Raw genomic sequence first — 17,662 nt, 5'->3', positions numbered from 1 at the left:
CAATGTATGTTAAGTACTGATATTTGTTAAAGAGAGGTCCGTGAAAGCAGCATTGGTGGGCGCGACCAATCAGAGCCCTGAGACTTTTAAACGGACAAATGTTGGACTCTGATTGGTTCGAAAGCCAGGATACCCTAGGCATAGTGGGAAATGTGGTCCAACCCACAGGCAACCTTTTGGACGCTCCCTGTACGGCACGCGATCTGCACGGACTCTCTCTCTCTCTTTTTGAACTTTTATGCACTTTCTACAAGCCAGCCTGAGGAAGGTTCATCAGGAACCGAAACGTTGCGCCTTTTGGGCTTGTATTTTGTATTTTTGTATATTTATGTTTTTGTTGCATTGCGCAAAAATAAAAGCGCTGAATTATCATTCCAGTAAACGTGAGTGTCATTCGTTAGCGCACGGCTGCTTAACATCACTAGTACGGCCATCAGATACCAGTTAGTGAAGCTAAAGCCACAGGTGAAACCGCAAACATGACCACGTTTACAGCAGAGGACCAGTGGACCGTTGTCCGACGGCGCAGAGATCGGGAGGGGCCGCGACTCCATGAGCGACCGGAGATCGCCCGACGGACCAGCGACCCATCCCGCAACAGACACCGAACCTACGCATCGGTGGTAAGAGGACGTGACCACCTTGATGAAAGAGAGGTCCCTTACACATGGCAGCGGAACCAGAGGAGAGAGCGGCCGCCCGGATTGCTATGCCGCCCGCCACGGGACCGGACCGAACGCGAGCGACGCTTTGAACGGAGTCCAGCGCAGGATAGACGGTATGTGAAGCACGTCAGATCTGAACGAACTGAGCCTCCCAAACACAAAATACCGTCTGATGATCCGGACTTTTCTGCCAAAGTCCGAATTATTCACAGACTCATCAAATCAGTGCACCATCTTAAAATGTTTCAAAGGACGCATATCCGCCCTCTTTGAACAAAATAGCCCAGGACTTAATGACTGTGATTAAGCCAGCGGTCCCCAGCAAACGAACACAGACTCTTATTGAAGACAATGCTAAAAACTGGGCTGATACAGCCATCTCAATTCTCCGCTCACATTATGAGGAAAATGCTTTGAGACTAGTAAAATCCTGTTTGAGTTTCCTGACCAGGAATGGGAGGCCCTTTTGAAGTGGCGTCATCCTGGGCCAGGAGGAATTTGGGCCGCCGCCTTCAGCCCGAGACATTGGAGCAGACCCGGGCTGTCATTGTGGCCCAGCAGGCAGACCTGGCAGAATCCACCAGACCCACAGAACGGGCAACACGACCACCAAGCCTACGAAACAAACTGAGGTGGGTGATAACTTCATACACCCTGTTCCGGCTGAGCCCTCAATTGGATTACAGCAGCCGACTCCTCCACGCACGCGATCCACCACGCCACGACCGGACACTGGCCACACCGTGACGGAAACGGCACAGGTCCACACTCCACCTGCGACAAGCACGGTAACCATGGTGACGACGGCGACTACAACGGATCCCAGCAGAGAGACCACCTCCATCCACACAGCCTCTGCAGCCTTTGACAGGTGTGGACGCTGAGGTGATGGATCCCATACAGGGGAATCTACACCCCACCAAAACCAGCAGGGAGAAAACAACATTGCTGCCCGAGTCCCCTGCAGCTTCCTACTCTGTTCTGCCACGCAATAACCAGGAAAAATTTAAATCCTGTGTTCAAACTCGTCTCCAGCTGAAGAGAGCTGAGGAATCTTCCTCTTCTTCTTCCTCCTCGTCTCCTCCTTCTTCATCAACCTCACTGATTCAACAGCCGGGCACTCTAACAGGAGGCCCCAGAAAAAAAAAAGCGGGTTGACTGGATTATAGGTGATCCGACTGGGGATGCTAAGCTTTGCACAGTAACTGTACACCCCAGGATTTTTGAAAAAAACTCTCCTTTTATATAAAGTGAAAAAATATTTTCCTAAAAGGGCATACACTCCCACAAATGTATATAGACACTTCTGATTACTGTTCTGCTGTTATTGTTTTTCATCCTAATCTTTATTATGGTCATGCTGCCTGTTAGTGTATTATTTATGTGACATCCTGCCAGGTGAATTCGAGGTGGACATCAACTACTACTACTGCCCCTGATTCTGCACATCTCAGCTTCTTCCCAAATCTAACTGGGGAGCATCTTACCCCGAAACTGGCCCTAAACCTAACCTCAGCGGACCCTATGCAAAACTCAATTCTGGCTCTAAACCTAACCGCTTTAACCCTTAATTGGATAGCAGGACTTGATTATCCCCCACCCTTCAAATGGACCCTAAACCTAACCTCAGTGGACCCTAGGATTTATTCAATTTGGATCCTAATCCTAATCCCCCATTATTTGTCCTCATCTTTCCTCCCTCACCTCTCTAACCCCATTCACAGGGTTTCATTTTAAACCTCTTTCTGGTCATGCTGGGGAGTCCTGGACACCTGAAGTGAGAGCAGGTATGGACTGTGCACTGGAGCCCGGCCCCTTCGGGACCGAGCTCCCAAACTTGATTTCCCCTAACCGCCCGTGCCGCCTGATCACCGCTTGGGTGCCTCCGGGACCCCTCACTGCAATGCCCTAGAAGGAAAGTGATAAAAACAATTCATTAGGTCCTCACCCTAAAAACTATTGTCACAACTGAAGCGGGGTCAGAAGTTTGGAACAATAATGTTTACTGTGTGAATATTACACACTTATGTTCTCCAATTGTTACTGTGGCTGTTTTTTACCCCTTTGTTGGGAGGAACAATATTTCACATACCTGTTGTTATTATTATCAAAATGTACTGTACCAGACTGATATGATGTACACTCACTATGATGCTCTATGGGCCTATTTGAACTCTTTTATACACAAACGGCGTATTATCAGCCTTATACTGTCTTTCCTTGAGTGAGAAACATGACATGACACTGTAATGTATTATATTTCATTTTCAATGTATGTTAAGTACTGATATTTGTTAAAGAGAGGTCCGTGAAAGCAGCATTGGTGGGCGCGACCAATCAGAGCCCTGAGACTTTTAAACGGACAAATGTTGGACTCTGATTGGTTCGAAAGCCAGGATACCCTAGGCATAGTGGGAAATGTGGTCCAACCCACAGGCAACCTTTTTGGACGCTCCTGTACGGCACGCGATCTGCACCGGACTCTCTCTCTCTCTTTTTGAACTTTTATGCACTTTCTACAAGCCAGCCTGAGGAAGGTTCATCAGGAACCGAAACGTTGCGCCTTTTGGGCTTGTATTTTTGTATTTTTGTATATTTATGTTTTTGTTGCATTGCGCAAAAATAAAAGCGCTGAATTATCATTCCAGTAAACGTGAGTGTCATTCGTTAGCGCACGGCTGCTTAACATCACTAGTACGGCCATCAGATACCAGTTAGTGAAGCTAAAGCCACAGGTGAAACCGCAAACATGACCACGTTTACAGCAGAGGACCAGTGGACCGTTGTCCGACGGCGCAGAGACGGAGAGGGGCCGCGACTCCATGAGCGACCGGAGATCGCCCGACGGACCAGCGACCCATCCCGCAACAGACACCGAACCTACGCATCGGTGGTAAGAGGACGTGACCACCTTGATGAAAGAGAGGTCCCTTACACATGGCAGCGGAACCAGAGGAGAGAGCGGCCGCCCGGATTGCTATGCCGCCCGCCACCGGGACCGGACCGAACGCGAGCGACGCTTTGAACGGAGTCCAGCGCAGGATAGACGGTATGTGAAGCACGTCAGATCTGAACGAACTGAGCCTCCCAAACACAAAATACCGTCTGATGATCCGGACTTTTCTGCCAAAGTCCGAATTATTCACAGACTCATCAAATCAGTGCACCATCTTAAAATGTTTCAAAGGACGCATATCCGCCCTCTTTGAACAAAATAGCCCAGGACTTAATGACTGTGATTAAGCCAGCGGTCCCCAGCAAACGAACACAGACTCTTATTGAAGACAATGCTAAAAACTGGGCTGATACAGCCATCTCAATTCTCCGCTCACATTATGAGGAAAATGCTTTGAGACTAGTAAAAATCCTGTTTGAGTTTCCTGACCAGGAATGGGGAGGCCCTTTTGAAGTGGCGTCATCCTGGGCCAGGAGGAATTTGGGCCGCCCGCCTTCAGCCCGAGACATTGGAGCAGACCCGGGCTGTCATTGTGGCCCAGCAGGCAGACCTGGCAGAATCCACCAGACCCACAGAACGGGCAACACGACCACCAAGCCTACGAAACAAACTGAGGTGGGTGATAACTTCATACACCCTGTTCCGGCTGAGCCCTCAATTGGATTACAGCAGCCGACTCCTCCACGCACGCGATCCACCACGCCACGACCGGACACTGGCCACACCGTGACGGAAACGGCACAGGTCCACACTCCACCTGCGACAAGCACGGTAACCATGGTGACGACGGCGACTACAACGGATCCCAGCAGAGAGACCACCTCCATCCACACAGCCTCTGCAGCCTTTGACAGGTGTGGACGCTGAGGTGATGGATCCCATACAGGGGAATCTACCCCACCAAAACCAGCAGGAGAAAACAACATTGCTGCCCGAGTCCCCTGCAGCTTCCTACTCTGTTCTGCCACGCAATAACCAGGAAAAATTTAAATCCTGTGTTCAAACTCGTCTCCAGCTGAAGAGAGCTGAGGAATCTTCCTCTTCTTCTTCCTCCTCGTCTCCTCCTTCTTCATCAACCTCACTGATTCAACAGCCGGGCACTCTAACAGGAGGCCCCAGAAAACAAAAAAAAGCGGGTTGACTGGATTATAGGTGATCCGACTGGGGATGCTAAGCTTTGCACAGTAACTGTACACCCCAGGATTTTTGAAAAAACTCTCCTTTTATATAAAGTGAAAAAATATTTTCCTAAAAAGGGCATACACTCCCACAAATGTATATAGACACTTCTGATTACTGTTCTGCTGTTATTGTTTTTCATCCTAATCTTTATTATGGTCATGCTGCCTGTTAGTGTATTATTTATGTGACATCCTGCCAGGTGAATTCGAGGTGGACATCAACTACTACTACTGCCCCTGATTCTGCACATCTCAGCTTCTTCCCAAATCTAACTGGGAGCATCTTACCCCGAAACTGGCCCTAAACCTAACCTCAGCGGACCCTATGCAAAACTCAATTCTGGCTCTAAACCTAACCGCTTTAACCCTTAATTGGATAGCAGGACTTGATTATCCCCCACCCTTCAAATGGACCCTAAACCTAACCTCAGTGGACCCTAGGATTTATTCAATTTGGATCCTAATCCTAATCCCCATTATTTGTCCTCATCTTTCCTCCCTCACCTCTCTAACCCCATTCACAGGGTTTCATTTTAAACCTCTTTCTGGTCATGCTGGGGAGTCCTGGACACCTGAAGTGAGAGCAGGTATGGACTGTGCACTGGAGCCCGGCCCCTTCGGGGACCGAGCTCCCAAACTTGATTTCCCCTAACCGGCCCGTGCCGCCTGATCACTCGCTTGGGTGCCTCCGGGACCCCTCACTGCAATGCCCTAGAAGGAAAGTGATAAAAAACAATTCATTAGGTCCTCACCCTAAAAACTATTGTCACAACTGAAGCGGGGGTCAGAAGTTTGGAACAATAATGTTTACGTGTGAATATTACACACTTATGTTCTCCAATTGTTACTGTGGCTGTTTTTACCCCTTTGTTGGGAGGAACAATATTTCACATACCTGTTGTTATTATTATCAAAATGTACTGTACCAGACTGATATGATGTACACTCACTATGATGCTCTATGGGCCTATTTGAACTCTTTTATACACAAACGGCGTATTATCAGCCTTATACTGTCTTTCCCTTGAGTGAGAAACATGACATGACACTGTAATGTATTATATTTCATTTTCAATGTATGTTAAGTACTGATATTTGTTAAAGAGAGGTCCGTGAAAGCAGCATTGGTGGGCGCGACCAATCAGAGCCCTGAGACTTTTAAACGGACAAATGTTGGACTCTGATTGGTTCGAAAGCCAGGATACCCTAGGCATAGTGGGAAATGTGGTCCAACCCACAGGCAACCTTTTGGACGCTCCCTGTACGGCACGCGATCTGCACCGGACTCTCTCTCTCTTTTTGAACTTTTATGCACTTTCTACAAGCCAGCCTGAGGAAGGTTCATCAGGAACCGAAACGTTGCGCCTTTTGGGCTTGTATTTTTGTATTTTTGTATATTTATGTTTTTGTTGCATTTGCGCAAAAATAAAAGCGCTGAATTATCATTCCAGTAAACGTGAGTGTCATTCGTTAGCGCACGGCTGCTTAACATCACTAGTACGGCCATCAGATACCAGTTAGTGAAGCTAAAGCCACAGGTGAAACCGCAAACATGACCACGTTTACAGCAGAGGACCAGTGGACCGTTGTCCGACGGCGCAGAGACCGGAGAGGGGCGCGACTCCATGAGCGACCGGAGATCGCCCGACGGACCAGCGACCCATCCCGCAACAGACACCGAACCTACGCATCGGTGGTAAGAGGACGTGACCACCTTGATGAAAGAGAGGTCCCTTACACATGGCAGCGGAACCAGAGGAGAGCGGCCGGCCCGGATTGCTATGCCGCCCGCCACCGGGACCGGACCGAACGCGAGCGACGCTTTGAACGGAGTCCAGCGCAGGATAGACGGTATGTGAAGCACGTCAGATCTGAACGAACTGAGCCTCCCAAACACAAAATACCGTCTGATGATCCGGACTTTTCTGCCAAAGTCCGAATTATTCACAGACTCATCAAATCAGTGCACCATCTTAAAATGTTTCAAAGGACGCATATCCGCCCTCTTTGAACAAAATAGCCCAGGACTTAATGACTGTGATTAAGCCAGCGGTCCCCAGCAAACGAACACAGACTCTTATTGAAGACAATGCTAAAAACTGGGCTGATACAGCCATCTCAATTCTCCGCTCACATTATGAGGAAAATGCTTTGAGACTAGTAAAAATCCTGTTTGAGTTTCCTGACCAGGAATGGGAGGCCCTTTTGAAGTGGCGTCATCCTGGGCCAGGAGGAATTTGAGCCGCCGCCTTCAGCCCGAGACATTGGAGCAGACCCGGGCTGTCATTGTGGCCCAGCAGGCAGACCTGGCAGAATCCACCAGACCCACAGAACGGGGCAACACGACCACCAAGCCTACGAAACAAACTGAGGTGGGTGATAACTTCATACACCCTGTTCGGCTGAGCCCTCAATTGGATTACAGCAGCCGACTCCTCCACGCACGCGATCCACCACGCCACGACCGGACACTGGCCACACCGTGACGGAAACGGCACAGGTCCACACTCCACCTGCGACAAGCACGGTAACCATGGTGACGACGGCGACTACAACGGATCCCAGCAGAGAGACCACCTCCATCCACACAGCCTCTGCAGCCTTTGACAGGTGTGGACGCTGAGGTGATGGATCCCATACAGGGGAATCTACCCCACCAAAACCAGCAGGGAGAAAACAACATTGCTGCCCGAGTCCCCTGCAGCTTCCTACTCTGTTCTGCCACGCAATAACCAGGAAAAATTTAAATCCTGTGTTCAAACTCGTCTCCAGCTGAAGAGAGCTGAGGAATCTTCCTCTTCTTCTTCCTCCTCGTCTCCTCCTTCTTCATCAACCTCACTGATTCAACAGCCGGGCACTCTAACAGGAGGCCCCAGAAAACAAAAAGCGGGTTGACTGGATTATAGGTGATCCGACTGGGGATGCTAAGCTTTGCACAGTAACTGTACACCCCAGGATTTTTGAAAAAACTCTCCTTTTATATAAAGTGAAAAAATATTTTCCTAAAAGGGCATACACTCCCACAAATGTATATAGACACTTCTGATTACTGTTCTGCTGTTATTGTTTTTCATCCTAATCTTTATTATGGTCATGCTGCCTGTTAGTGTATTATTTATGTGACATCCTGCCAGGTGAATTCGAGGTGGACATCAACTACTACTACTGCCCCTGATTCTGCACATCTCAGCTTCTTCCCAAATCTAACTGGGGAGCATCTTACCCCGAAACTGGCCCTAAACCTAACCTCAGCGGACCCTATGCAAAACTCAATTCTGGCTCTAAACCTAACCGCTTTAACCCTTAATTGGATAGCAGGACTTGATTATCCCCCACCCTTCAAATGGACCCTAAACCTAACCTCAGTGGACCCTAGGATTTATTCAATTTGGATCCTAATCCTAATCCCCCATTATTTGTCCTCATCTTTCCTCCCCTCACCTCTCTAACCCCATTCACAGGGTTTCATTTTAAACCTCTTTCTGGTCATGCTGGGGGAGTCCTGGACACCTGAAGTGAGAGCAGGTATGGACTGTGCACTGGAGCCCGGCCCCCTTCGGGGACCGAGCTCCCAAACTTGATTTCCCTAACCGGCCCGTGCCGCCTGATCACTCGCTTGGGTGCCTCCGGGACCCCTCACTGCAATGCCCTAGAAGGAAAGTGATAAAAAACAATTCATTAGGTCCTCACCCTAAAAACTATTGTCACAACTGAAGCGGGGGTCAGAAGTTTGGAACAATAATGTTTACGGTGTGAATATTACACACTTATGTTCTCCAATTGTTACTGTGGCTGTTTTTTTACCCCTTTGTTGGGAGGAACAATATTTCACATACCTGTTGTTATTATTATCAAAATGTACTGTACCAGACTGATATGATGTACACTCACTATGATGCTCTATGGGCCTATTTGAACTCTTTTATACACAAACGGCGTATTATCAGCCTTATACTGTCTTTCCTTGAGTGAGAAACATGACATGACACTGTAATGTATTATATTTCATTTTCAATGTATGTTAAGTACTGATATTTGTTAAAGAGAGGTCCGTGAAAGCAGCATTGGTGGGCGCGACCAATCAGAGCCCTGAGACTTTTAAACGGACAAATGTTGGACTCTGATTGGTTCGAAAGCCAGGATACCCTAGGCATAGTGGGAAATGTGGTCCAACCCACAGGCAACCTTTTGGACGCTCCCTGTACGGCACGCGATCTGCACCGGACTCTCTCTCTCTTTTTGAACTTTTATGCACTTTCTACAAGCCAGCCTGAGGAAGGTTCATCAGGAACCGAAACGTTGCGCCTTTTGGGCTTGTATTTTTGTATTTTGTATATTTATGTTTTTGTTGCATTGCGCAAAAAAATAAAAGCGCTGAATTATCATTCCAGTAAACGTGAGTGTCATTCGTTAGCGCACGGCTGCTTAACATCACTAGTACGGCCATCAGATACCAGTTAGTGAAGCTAAAGCCACAGGTGAAACCGCAAACATGACCACGTTTACAGCAGAGGACCAGTGGACCGTTGTCCGACGGCGCGAGAGACGGAGAGGGGGCGCGACTCCATGAGCGACCGGAGATCGCCCGACGGACCAGCGACCCATCCCGCAACAGACACCGAACCTACGCATCGGTGGTAAGAGGACGTGACCACCTTGATGAAAGAGAGGTCCCTTACACATGGCAGCGGAACCAGAGGAGAGAGCGGCCGGCCCGGATTGCTATGCCGCCCGCCACGGGACCGGACCGAACGCGAGCGACGCTTTGAACGGAGTCCAGCGCAGGATAGACGGTATGTGAAGCACGTCAGATCTGAACGAACTGAGCCTCCCAAACACAAAATACCGTCTGATGATCCGGACTTTTCTGCCAAAGTCCGAATTATTCTGAGACTCATCAAATCAGTGCACCATCTTAAAAATGTTTCAAAGGACGCATATCCGCCCTCTTTGAACAAAATAGCCCAGGACTTAATGACTGTGATTAAGCCAGCGGTCCCCAGCAAACGAACACAGACTCTTATTGAAGACAATGCTAAAAACTGGGCTGATACAGCCATCTCAATTCTCCGCTCACATTATGAGGAAAATGCTTTGAGACTAGTAAAAATCCTGTTTGAGTTTCCTGACCAGGAATGGGAGGCCCTTTGAAGTGGCGTCATCCTGGGCCAGGAGGAATTTGGGCCGCCGCCTTCAGCCCGAGACATTGGAGCAGACCCGGGCTGTCATTGTGGCCCAGCAGGCAGACCTGGCAGAATCCACCAGACCCACAGAACGGGCAACACGACCACCAAGCCTACGAAACAAACTGAGGTGGGTGATAACTTCATACACCCTGTTCCGGCTGAGCCCTCAATTGGATTACAGCAGCCGACTCCTCCACGCACGCGATCCACCACGCCACGACCGGACACTGGCCACACCGTGACGGAAACGGCACAGGTCCACACTCCACCTGCGACAAGCACGGTAACCATGGTGACGACGGCGACTACAACGGATCCCAGCAGAGAGACCACCTCCATCCACACAGCCTCTGCAGCCTTTGACAGGTGTGGACGCTGAGGTGATGGATCCCATACAGGGGAATCTACCCCACCAAAACCAGCAGGAGAAAACAACATTGCTGCCCGAGTCCCCTGCAGCTTCCTACTCTGTTCTGCCACGCAATAACCAGGAAAAATTTAAATCCTGTGTTCAAACTCGTCTCCAGCTGAAGAGAGCTGAGGAATCTTCCTCTTCTTCTTCCTCCTCGTCTCCTCCTTCTTCATCAACCTCACTGATTCAACAGCCGGGCACTCTAACAGGAGGCCCCAGAAAACAAAAAAGCGGGTTGACTGGATTATAGGTGATCCGACTGGGGATGCTAAGCTTTGCACAGTAACTGTACACCCAGGATTTTTGAAAAAAACTCTCCTTTTATATAAAGTGAAAAAATATTTTCCTAAAAGGGCATACACTCCCACAAATGTATATAGACACTTCTGATTACTGTTCTGCTGTTATTGTTTTTCATCCTAATCTTTATTATGGTCATGCTGCCTGTTAGTGTATTATTTATGTGACATCCTGCCAGGTGAATTCGAGGTGGACATCAACTACTACTACTGCCCCTGATTCTGCACATCTCAGCTTCTTCCCAAATCTAACTGGGGAGCATCTTACCCCGAAACTGGCCCTAAACCTAACCTCAGCGGACCCTATGCAAAACTCAATTCTGGCTCTAAACCTAACCGCTTTAACCCTTAATTGGATAGCAGGACTTGATTATCCCCCACCCTTCAAATGGACCCTAAACCTAACCTCAGTGGACCCTAGGATTTATTCAATTTGGATCCTAATCCTAATCCCCATTATTTGTCCTCATCTTTCCTCCCTCACCTCTCTAACCCCATTCACAGGGTTTCATTTTAAACCTCTTTCTGGTCATGCTGGGGAGTCCTGGACACCTGAAGTGAGAGCAGGTATGGACTGTGCACTGGAGCCCGGCCCCCTTCGGGGACCGAGCTCCCAAACTTGATTTCCCCTAACCGGCCCGTGCCGCCTGATCACTCGCTTGGGTGCCTCCGGGACCCCTCACTGCAATGCCCTAGAAGGAAAGTGATAAAAAACAATTCATTAGGTCCTCACCCTAAAAACTATTGTCACAACTGAAGCGGGGGTCAGAAGTTTGGAACAATAATGTTTACGGTGTGAATATTACACACTTATGTTCTCCAATTGTTACTGTGGCTGTTTTTTTTTACCCCTTTGTTGGGAGGAACAATATTTCACATACCTGTTGTTATTATTATCAAAATGTACTGTACCAGACTGATATGATGTACACTCACTATGATGCTCTATGGGCCTATTTGAACTCTTTTATACACAAACGGCGTATTATCAGCCTTATACTGTCTTTCCTTGAGTGAGAAACATGACATGACACTGTAATGTATTATATTTCATTTTCAATGTATGTTAAGTACTGATATTTGTTAAAGAGAGGTCCGTGAAAGCAGCATTGGTGGGCGCGACCAATCAGAGCCCTGAGACTTTTAAACGGACAAATGTTGGACTCTGATTGGTTCGAAAGCCAGGATACCCTAGGCATAGTGGGAAATGTGGTCCAACCCACAGGCAACCTTTTGGACGCTCCCTGTACGGCACGCGATCTGCACCGGACTCTCTCTCTCTCTTTTTTGAACTTTTATGCACTTTCTACAAGCCAGCCTGAGGAAGGTTCATCAGGAACCGAAACGTTGCGCCTTTTGGGCTTGTATTTTTGTATTTTTGTATATTTATGTTTTTGTTGCATTGCGCAAAAATAAAAGCGCTGAATTATCATTCCAGTAAACGTGAGTGTCATTCGTTAGCGCACGGCTGCTTAACATCACTAGTACGGCCATCAGATACCAGTTAGTGAAGCTAAAGCCACAGGTGAAACCGCAAACATGACCACGTTTACAGCAGAGGACCAGTGGACCGTTGTCCGACGGCGCAGAGACCGGAGAGGGGCCGCGACTCCATGAGCGACCGGAGATCGCCCCGACGGACCAGCGACCCATCCCGCAACAGACACCGAACCTACGCGCCGGTGGTAAGAGGACGTGACCACCTTGATGAAAGAGAGGTCCCTTACACATGGCAGCGGAACCAGAGGAGAGAGCGGCCGCCCCGATTGCTATGCCGCCCGCCACGGGACCGGACCGAACGCGAGCGACGCTTTGAACGGAGTCCAGCGCAGGATAGACGGTATGTGAAGCACGTCAGATCTGAACGAACTGAGCCTCCCAAACACAAAATACCGTCTGATGATCCGGACTTTTCTGCCAAAGTCCGAATTATTCACAGACTCATCAAATCAGTGCACCATCTTAAAAATGTTTCAAAGGACGCATATCCGCCCTCTTTGAACAAAATAGCCCAGGACTTAATGACTGTGATTAAGCCAGCGGTCCCCAGCAAACGAACACAGACTCTTATTGAAGACAATGCTAAAACTGGGCTGATACAGCCATCTCAATTCTCCGCTCACATTATGAGGAAAATGCTTTGAGACTAGTAAAAATCCTGTTTGAGTTTCCTGACCAGGAAATGGGAGGCCCTTTTGAAGTGGCGTCATCCTGGGCCAGGAGGAATTTGGGCCGCCGCCTTCAGCCCGAGACATTGGAGCAGACCCGGGCTGTCATTGTGGCCCAGCAGGCAGACCTGGCAGAATCCACCAGACCCACAGAACGGGGCAACACGACCACCAAGCCTACGAAACAAACTGAGGTGGGTGATAACTTCATACACCCTGTTCCGGCTGAGCCCTCAATTGGATTACAGCAGCCGACTCCTCCACGCACGCGATCCACCACGCCACGACCGGACACTGGCCACACCGTGACGGAAACGGCACAGGTCCACACTCCACCTGCGACAAGCACGGTAACCATGGTGACGACGGCGACTACAACGGATCCCAGCAGAGAGAGACCACCTCCATCCACACAGCCTCTGCAGCCTTTGACAGGTGTGGACGCTGAGGTGATGGATCCCATACAGGGGGAATCTACCCCCACCAAAACCAGCAGGGAGAAAACAACATTGCTGCCCGAGTCCCCTGCAGCTTCCTACTCTGTTCTGCCACGCAATAACCAGGAAAAATTTAAATCCTGTGTTCAAACTCGTCTCCAGCTGAAGAGAGCTGAGGAATCTTCCTCTTCTTCTTCCTCCTCGTCTCCTCCTTCTTCATCAACCTCACTGATTCAACAGCCGGGCACTCTAACAGGAGGCCCCAGAAAACAAAAAAAGCGGGTTGACTGGATTATAGGTGATCCGACTGGGGATGCTAAGCTTTGCACAGTAACTGTACACCCCAGGATTTTTTGAAAAAAACTCTCCTTTTATATAAAGTGAAAAAAATATTTTCCTAAAAAGGGCATACACTCCCACAAATGTATATAGACACTTCTGATTACTGTTCTGCTGTTATTGTTTTTCATCCTAATCTTTATTATGGTCATGCTGCCTGTTAGTGTATTATTTATGTGACATCCTGCCAGGTGAATTCGAGGTGGACATCAACTACTACTACTGCCCCTGATTCTGCACATCTCAGCTTCTTCCCAAATCTAACTGGGGAGCATCTTACCCCCGAAACTGGCCCTAAACCTAACCTCAGCGGACCCTATGCAAAACTCAATTCTGGCTCTAAACCCTAACCGCTTTAACCCTTAATTGGATAGCAGGACTTGATTATCCCCCACCCTTCAAATGGACCCTAAACCTAACCTCAGTGGACCCTAGGATTTATTCAATTTGGATCCTAATCCTAATCCCCCATTATTTGTCCTCATCTTTCCTCCCTCACCTCTCTAACCCCATTCACAGGGTTTCATTTTAAACCTCTTTCTGGTCATGCTGGGGAGTCCTGGACACCTGAAGTGAGAGCAGGTATGGACTGTGCACTGGAGCCCGGCCCCTTGGGGACCGAGCTCCCAAACTTGATTTCCCCTAACCGGCCCGTGCCGCCTGATCACTCGCTTGGGTGCCTCCGGGACCCCTCACTGCAATGCCCTAGAAGGAAAGTGATAAAAACAATTCATTAGGTCCTCACCCTAAAAACTATTGTCACAACTGAAGCGGGGTCAGAAGTTTGGAACAATAATGTTTACGGTGTGAATATTACACACTTATGTTCTCCAATTGTTACTGTGGCTGTTTTTTACCCCTTTGTTGGGAGGAACAATATTTCACATACCTGTTGTTATTATTATCAAAATGTACTGTACCAGACTGATATGATGTACACTCACTATGATGCTCTATGGGCCTATTTGAACTCTTTTATACACAAACGGCGTATTATCAGCCTTATACTGTCTTTCCCTTGAGTGAGAAACATGACATGACACTGTAATGTATTATATTTCATTTTCAATGTATGTTAAGTACTGATATTTGTTAAAGAGAGGTCCGTGAAAGCAGCATTGGTGGGCGCGACCAATCAGAGCCCTGAGACTTTTAAACGGACAAATGTTGGACTCTGATTGGTTCGAAAGCCAGGATACCCTAGGCATAGTGGGAAATGTGGTCCAACCCACAGGCAACCTTTTGGGCGCTCCCTGTACGGCACGCGATCTGCACCGGACTCTCTCTCTCTTTTTGAACTTTTATGCACTTTCTACAAGCCAGCCTGAGGAAGGTTCATCAGGAACCGAAACGTTGCGCCTTTTGGGCTTGTATTTTTGTATTTTGTATATTTATGTTTTGTTGCATTGCGCAAAAATAAAAGCGCTGAATTATCATTCCAGTAAACGTGAGTGTCATTCGTTAGCGCACGGCTGCTTAACATCACTAGTACGGCCATCAGATACCAGTTAGTGAAGCTAAAGCCACAGGTGAAACCGCAAACATGACCACGTTTACAGCAGAGGACCAGTGGACCGTTGTCCGACGGCGCAGAGACCGGAGAGGGGCCGCGACTCCATGAGCGACCGGAGATCGCCCGACGGACCAGCGACCCATCCCGCAACAGACACCGAACCTACGCATCGGTGGTAAGAGGACGTGACCACCTTGATGAAAAGAGGTCCCTTACACATGGCAGCGGAACCAGAGGAGAGAGCGGCGGCCCGGATTGCTATGCCGCCCGCCACCGGGACCGGACCGAACGCGAGCGACGCTTTGAACGGAGTCCAGCGCAGGATAGACGGTATGTGAAGCACGTCAGATCTGAACGAACTGAGCCTCCCAAACACAAAATACCGTCTGATGATCCGGACTTTTCTGCCAAAGTCCGAATTATTCACAGACTCATCAAATCAGTGCACCATCTTAAAAATGTTTCAAAGGACGCATATCCGCCCTCTTTGAACAAAATAGCCCAGGACTTAATGACTGTGATTAAGCCAGCGGTCCCCAGCAAACGAACACAGACTCTTATTGAAGACAATGCTAAAAACTGGGCTGATACAGCCATCTCAATTCTCCGCTCACATTATGAGGAAAATGCTTTGAGACTAGTAAAAATCCTGTTTGAGTTTCCTGACCAGGAATGGGAGGCCCTTTTGAAGTGGCGTCATCCTGGGCCAGGAGGAATTTGGGCCGCCGCCTTCAGCCCGAGACATTGGAGCAGACCCGGGCTGTCATTGTGGCCCAGCAGGCAGACCTGGCAGAATCCACCAGACCCACAGAACGGGCAACACGACCACCAAGCCTACGAAACAAACTGAGGTGGGTGATAACTTCATACACCCTGTTCGGCTGAGCCCTCAATTGGATTACAGCAGCCGACTCCTCCACGCACGCGATCCACCACGCCACGACCGGACACTGGCCACACCGTGACGGAAACGGCACAGGTCCACACTCCACCTGCGACAAGCACGGTAACCATGGTGACGACGGCGACTACAACGGATCCCAGCAGAGAGAGACCACCTCCATCCACACAGCCTCTGCAGCCTTTGACAGGTGTGGACGCTGAGGTGATGGATCCCATACAGGGGGAATCTACCCCCACCAAAACCAGCAGGGAGAAAACAACATTGCTGCCCGAGTCCCCTGCAGCTTCCTACTCTGTTCTGCCACGCAATAACCAGGAAAAATTTAAATCCTGTGTTCAAACTCGTCTCCAGCTGAAGAGAGCTGAGGAATCTTCCTCTTCTTCTTCCTCCTCGTCTCCTCCTTCTTCATCAACCTCACTGATTCAACAGCCGGGCACTCTAACAGGAGGCCCCAGAAAACAAAAAAAGCGGGTTGACTGGATTATAGGTGATCCGACTGGGGATGCTAAGCTTTGCACAGTAACTGTACACCCCAGGATTTTTTGAAAAACTCTCCTTTTATATAAAGTGAAAAAATATTTTCCTAAAAAGGGCATACACTCCCACAAATGTATATAGACACTTCTGATTACTGTTCTGCTGTTATTGTTTTCATCCTAATCTTTATTATGGTCATGCTGCCTGTTAGTGTATTATTTATGTGACATCCTGCCAGGTGAATTCGAGGTGGACATCAACTACTACTACTGCCCCTGATTCTGCACATCTCAGCTTCTTCCCAAATCTAACTGGGGAGCATCTTACCCCCGAAACTGGCCCTAAACCTAACCTCAGCGGACCCTATGCAAAACTCAATTCTGGCTCTAAACCTAACCGCTTTAACCCTTAATTGGATAGCAGGACTTGATTATCCCCCCACCCTTCAAATGGACCCTAAACCTAACCTCAGTGGACCCTAGGATTTATTCAATTTGGATCCTAATCCTAATCCCCCATTATTTGTCCTCATCTTTCCTCCCCTCACCTCTCTAACCCCATTCACAGGGTTTCATTTTAAACCTCTTTCTGGTCATGCTGGGGGAGTCCTGGACACCTGAAGTGAGAGCAGGTATGGACTGTGCACTGGAGCCCGGCCCCTTCGGGACCGAGCTCCCAAACTTGATTTCCCTAACCGGCCCGTGCCGCCTGATCACTCGCTTGGGTGCCTCCGGGACCCCTCACTGCAATGCCCTAGAAGGAAAGTGATAAAAACAATTCATTAGGTCCTCACCCTAAAAACTATTGTCACAACTGAAGCGGGGTCAGAAGTTTGGAACAATAATGTTTACGGTGTGAATATTACACACTTATGTTCTCCAATTGTTACTGTGGCTGTTTTTTACCCCTTTGTTGGGAGGAACAATATTTCACATACCTGTTGTTATTATTATCAAAATGTACTGTACCAGACTGATATGATGTACACTCACTATGATGCTCTATGGGCCTATTTGAACTCTTTTATACACAAACGGCGTATTATCAGCCTTATACTGTCTTTCCCTTGAGTGAGAAACATGACATGACACTGTAATGTATTATATTTCATTTTCAATGTATGTT

The 17,662-nt window shown here is 48.5% G+C and overlaps 1 long non-coding RNA gene across 1 annotated transcript; it reads right to left on the bottom strand.

The window, feature by feature from the left end:
- Nucleotides 1-5,429: 5,429 nt before the first annotated feature.
- Nucleotides 5,430-11,231, bottom strand: LOC120440972. The gene is made up of 3 exons (XR_005613680.1): nucleotides 11,184-11,231; nucleotides 8,244-8,451; nucleotides 5,430-5,513 (listed from the first exon to the last, which is right to left on the bottom strand). It is a non-coding gene; the product is annotated as an uncharacterized LOC120440972 (long non-coding RNA).
- Between the last annotated feature and the right edge of the window lie 6,431 nt (nucleotides 11,232-17,662).

This window comes from Oreochromis aureus, linkage group 7 (genome assembly GCF_013358895.1).
Source record: "Oreochromis aureus strain Israel breed Guangdong linkage group 7, ZZ_aureus, whole genome shotgun sequence".
In the NCBI taxonomy this organism is placed as follows: Eukaryota; Metazoa; Chordata; class Actinopteri; order Cichliformes; family Cichlidae; genus Oreochromis; species Oreochromis aureus.
This window is presented reverse-complemented; position numbering and strand designations above follow the sequence as displayed.